Source organism: Cryptotermes secundus, unplaced genomic scaffold, assembly GCF_002891405.2.
Source record: "Cryptotermes secundus unplaced genomic scaffold, Csec_1.0 scaffold1467, whole genome shotgun sequence".
Taxonomy (NCBI): domain Eukaryota; kingdom Metazoa; phylum Arthropoda; class Insecta; order Blattodea; family Kalotermitidae; genus Cryptotermes; species Cryptotermes secundus.
Window position 1 is genome coordinate 14168 of NW_019729919.1, and position 5840 is coordinate 20007.

At 39.8% G+C, this 5840-nt stretch overlaps 2 protein-coding genes across 2 annotated transcripts in view; both read right to left on the reverse strand.

Moving 5' to 3' along the window:
- Nucleotides 1-5840, reverse strand: part of LOC111865874 (39S ribosomal protein L46, mitochondrial-like) — a gene marked incomplete at its 5' end in the record, with an annotated part of 17493 nt that overhangs the window by 4033 nt on the left and 7620 nt on the right. The gene's annotated exons all lie outside the window — the stretch shown is intronic.
- Nucleotides 1616-5840, reverse strand: part of LOC111865879 (ubiquitin-conjugating enzyme E2Q-like protein CG4502) — a 64987-nt gene continuing 60762 nt past the window's right edge. The window contains exon 5 of the mRNA XM_023854297.2: nucleotides 1616-1945. The gene's annotated coding sequence lies outside the window, so the exon portion shown is untranslated. The remainder of the gene's footprint in view (nucleotides 1946-5840) is intronic.

The following is a 5840-nucleotide window of genomic DNA, read 5'->3' on the forward strand; positions in this document are numbered from 1 at the left end:
AGCATAAACACCACACACATGCCTGACGAATCAAAATGAATGCCACTGAAATTTTGTTTATTATAATATGGAGTACACCACTTCCAAACATTTGTTCTGAAATCAGACACATCTTGGATGGAAAAGGCTTTTCAGAACTAGGATGACACTTCAGTTCAAAACTAGATATATTCATCAACATCAGTAGAAAAACCCAGGGTAATAATCAACACATAAAGGAATTATAACTGATGTTTGTTAGATTCATTCCACCTATGCCATGTTTGAGAAAGGTGGTTGTGACCATGATTTGTCTCTTTGGCACTATTACGAAATCTTTGTGAAGAAAAGAAGCACTCTGAAACTAAATGGATGGCATCCACCTGCATCTGTGGCCACTTCCTACGTCACTCACCTACAGAAACTATTTGTTTTAGAAAGAAATTCATTCCTTGAGCCATTTGTTAATCAAAATTGATTTTCCTAGAACTGAAAGTGAGGAAGCTGATGTACAATTATCTAGGATAATACATGTGTGTACAAAAGCAGTAAAGAAGTGTAAAGAAATGTAGAATACATATTACCAATGTGTTTCTTTATGCAATTAGCTATTGACCAATTACTATTATGCTTCTGTATTTCAGCATCCCATTGCAATTTTTCAACATAAGGTCTATTATTTATCGTCCGTCAATATTGCAACACATTTTTATTCACTACTTAATTTACTGTTAGTTTAACATTATACACTCTTGACACAGGTTTTGGGCCCAAACGGTCACCTTCAGGTGTTTTGATATGTTACAAATATTTTGTAAAATTCTGTTAAAACTGCTACACTCTTAGTTTGTGTTAAAATCACATGCTGTAGTCCTCATTTAAATGTGGAAACATGCAAACCAGGGGCATATCATAACTCCAACTAGTGCTGAGGCCAAGAAGATGCGAGTCTATACATCCATTCCCCCATGTGACTTCATGACATAATACTTGATTAGTTAAGAATAAAGGAACAACTTTATCTTTTACTCACATGCATTAGCCAGTAACTGAAAAAGAAATCAGAGGATAATGTAACAGTACAGCAGTCATTTATAAACCCGAAGCAAGCCTTTGACTCAAGAAAGAAGTAATGTGCAATACTCTCTTCGAATTTTACATACCTATGAAACTAACTGGGGAGCTGGGATAGCATAGTCAGTATAGCGACTGGATAAGGCCTAGATGACTGTGGGGTTGGAGTTTGAGTTTTGGTAGGGTCAAGAACTTTCTCTTCTCCAAGTCATCCAGACCAGTTCTAGGGTCTTTCCCAGGGAATAAAGTGGTCAGAGCGTGAAGCTGACCACTCACCTCCAACTAGTGTTGAGGTCATGAAAATGTGGATCTATACATCCAGTACTCCTTATATCTTCATGGTGTAGTGCTTAATCATTTAAGCACAGGGACAACCTTTACCTTCTTACAAAACTAACTGGACTAATTAAAGCTTGTACATATTTACCTGGTGTATTTTCTATTCAAATAGTATTAAACCAGGAGAGGTTTTGTTTTTCAACTTAATTTCAGAAAATCCCATTAGGAAGGTCCAAGTAAATCAGTGGGGACTGAAGTGAATGAAACACATCATCTTCTGAATTATGCTGACAATGTTATTTTATTAGGCAGAAACAAATACACAATAAAGAAGGAAACAGAAAATTTATTAGATACATGTAGGGAGGCTGGTATAGAAACAAATGTAGAGAAAATTGAGTCTAGATTCATGTCATATCACCAGAGGTCAGGACAAAATCATAACACAATGGCAGCTAATAAATTCCTAAGTACATAACAAAGTTCATATATTAGGGAACAATAGTATTGAAATGAAATAATATTTATGATGAAATTAAGAGATAATTAAATTGAGGAAATGCTTGCTGTCACACAATTCAAAGTCCTTTCTTGCTGTCTCCAAACTAGAAACCTGAAAATTTAAAATACAGAACTATACTTTACCTGTTGTTTTATACTCATATGTATGGGTATGAAACTTAGTCTCTTACTCTAATGGATGGACACAGATTTAGAGTGTCTGAGAACAAATGGCTAAGGAGAATATCTGGACCGAAGAGAGAGGAAGTAAGAGGAGGGCAAGTAAAATTACTGAATAAAGAGTTAAATAATTTGCACTCTCCACAAGCTATTATTAGAGCCATGACATTAAGGAGGACAAAAGTGGTGGGATATGCAGCATGCACAGAGGAAATAAAAAATACATGTAGACTGAGATGCAGAAAACTTGAAGAGAAGATTATAAAAATACAAAACAGTTCTGTCCAGTGAGATTGGTGAAGATTTGTCTTATTTGAATTCTTCATACTCTTACATGTTTCAGTCCTTAGAGACCATCATCAGAAGGACATTGACACAGTTTGGAAACCACTATTACAATAGGTGTTATGAGTGTTAAAATATATATATATTGTGACGCATTGCGCTATGGAGGATATCCCCTCCCCTACCAGCGGTGACGTGGTGGCATCGGAGCGCTGTCGCTAGTATGGTAACAGGCCAGTCAACATTCCGCCCCCCTCCCCAGCGATGACGTGGCAGAGGAGCAGGTGTCAGGCAACCACTGCCGCGGAGACGTGGCAGGGGATGCCACGGTTACTGCACAGCAGGAAACAACTCTAGACAGCGTTGCCCAGCAACACCTGTTTACAGGTAACATGGTAACAGGAAGCAAGGCGCTTTCCCTTGTCTGCCTGAGGGTTTATAAGAGAATTGCATAGCCGCCGGAGTCAGTTAAAATGTAGCAGCCGCCGAAGACAGTTGAATTGGAACAGTTGCCAAGTTCAGTTGTAGCGAGCGACTCGTGCACGCAGAAAGAAGAATACCAGAATGTGTGATTAGAAGTGATAGTGTGAGAAGGTATTGGGAGTGTGTAATACAGTGACACTGGTATAGCTCCCGTATTGTACTGTGAATAACTGAAGACTACTGAAGACAGAATGAATAGATTAGTGTGTAGGGTTTGTAAGATTGTGTAAACCCATAACAGTGTTATAATTAATTGTAGCCAAAACTTTAGGTTGTTAAATAAATCAAATAACAATCTGAACGGCGTCTTCGGAGGCAAAACACGCTACAATATATACAATGCTGATAATACACAAATGGATAAAAAATCCAAAGTTTTCACATCTACAGTGGCTGTCCTCATACATTAATTTTTTTTTTTAATTTTGTTAATTAAGTTAGAATTTATAGACCAAATAGGTTTGTGTCCTCTATCTTATCACTTCTCGTGACGGGGGCCGAACTTGTGCCGCCTCTCTTTCTTGAGAAGATGGTTCTTTGATGTCGTCCTGTGGTGGTTCGTGACGCACTGTGTTGTTTTTGGTTACCAAACTGTATCGATGTCCATCTGATGATGGTCTTAAGAATTGAAACATGTAAGGGCATGGAGAATCGAAATAAGAAAAATCTTCACCAGTCACACTGGACGGAACTGTTTTATCTTTTTATAGTATTGTTAGTGTGATGGATCAGAATGAAACAAATTAAATTGAAGAGAAGAAATCACTTGGGAGATCTGAGAATACACGAGTGTACATTACTGAATTTGTTGTTAATGAAACAGAGTGAGAGGGTGCTAACTGGATAGAACTAGCTCAGGATAGGGTTCAGTGGCAGGCCTTTGTGAACACAGTAATGAACCCTTCATGTTACGCAAAAGGCGCATAATTTCTTGACTAGTTGAGAGACTATCAGCTTGTTTATCTAGACTCCACTCATTTGTTTAACAATAATGTCAGTAGTTCAGGTGATTGAGAATTGTAGAATAATTAATGAATGATTACTTGGAAGGGACATGGAAGGAAATTGATGTAGCCTGTCATTTGCCTGGAGATTGTGAGGGAATCCATGAAATCCTCAGTCACAATAGCCAGGGTCCTGACAAAGGTTTGAAGCACCTTCCAAACACAAGTCAGAAGCATCATTATGCAAGGTAATTTGTTCAGTTCCTTAGACATGTTTCCTCACCTAACATTAATGGGTGACTAAACTGAAAAGGGTGAAATGAAAAGATATATACATGTGAAAAAAAGAAGAAATGATAGCAAATTTGGGTTTTCAGTTCTGAAGGGAAATCAGTTAGGAAATCTCAGGATAAATGAGAATATGATACTGAGACAGCTTTTGCAAAAAGCATATAAACACATTTAGGACAGAATGTAATGGCAGGCATATTTGTGAACACAGTCATGGATATCTGGATTCAATAACAGTGATTTACTTCATCAGCTTAATAACTTTCAGCTCTTCAAAGAAGAGTCTGTACACTGAGTTAGTTCACTGAACAAGACAGGCAGCTGCCTCACCCTTGGTTTTGTTAACAGTTCATTTTGTACAATTTATTTAACAATGCTGCCAATAGCTCTGGCTATAAAGCATCCAATGATATGATGAGCAGTGAACAATGAATTACAAAGAATGTGGAAAGAAGCAATCATTGTGCAATTTGATGTGCTTTCTTGGAATTTCCCTGTAGGGACTGAATAAAGCTATAAAAATCCTCTGTCAGGGTAGCTGGTCTACAGGCTGATGTTTGAATGTGGAATGCCTCCAGATATGAAGTCTGAATGCTACCTGCTTGATCATTACATCTTGTGAATACTTTTTCAACTGTATACACTATCCAGAGTCAAATGGAAAAATGAGAGGGAATCAAGGATGGAAATGATTTTTCAGAACTAGGTAGATGCTCCAAATCAGTAGAAAGACCCAGAGACGTCACCGAGGGATATCGCGGTTGCTAGGCAGCAGTCAAACACTCTAGACAGCGTGGCTAGCAACACGGCACCAGACGACAATTGTCCGATCGAGGCTACATGAGGAGCAGTGAAGGCTATTCACAGTCAGTCCTGGAGCTACCTCCGAGTGAGTCCTTGAGTTACCTCCAAGTTAGTTCCGAGTTAGCCAGCAACCAGTCAGTTGTGTTCTGGCATTTGGAGTGTACTATTTGTGATACTGCAGATAGCAGTAACCGTAAATCTGTAATTTGGGTGATTGTAAGGGCGAATGTGAAATAAAATTCGCTATATCAAATACGGCGTGAAGTTATTTGTCGTGATATACGCCCGATACGTGACAACTGGTGTCAGAAGTGGGATTTGGACTCACACACGTGACCGACGAGATTCGATCTCAGGACACGTGACAATTTGATGTCAGAATTTATACGAACTTAAACACGCCAAAAATTGAATTATTGTGCATCGAGTATTCTACTGCGACAAGATGGAGATGCAGCAGATGATGGAAATGCTGGCTAGGATGGACGCCAGCATGAAAACGGAGAAGGAAGAAAGAAAGGCAGAGAAGGAAGAAAGGAAGGCCGACTTAGAAGAAATGCTGAAAGAGATGAGGGCCTGGCGAGAAAAAGCAGATGCCGACCGCGTGCACATGCAAGAAATGTTCCGCACCCATCAAGAAAAGGGAGATAGCATGCTGACGAACTTAGACACCGACTTCAAAGCCTGGCAGGAAGAGACTTTGGCCTGCACAGTGGACACGATACCTGCGATGGCACAACAAGAAGAGGTCCCCATAGTGATACCGGTTGGAGTGACAATGGCCTGCCAAGAAAGGGAGGCACCTCCAGAAGAAGAAGAAGAGCCGACTTCAGCGAACAGGAAACCTGAGGCGGCAGAACTACTAGAGGTACCCGTACAAGACGCCGAAGTAATGCCGGTCGGAGAACCAAAGAATAAAAGGCGCAGGGACCGTCATCGACGAAATATGAAGAATTCGACACGGGAAAGTTGTGGACCCCAGAATAAATTGGCCGTCGTCAGCAGGAAGGTGTCCCGCTC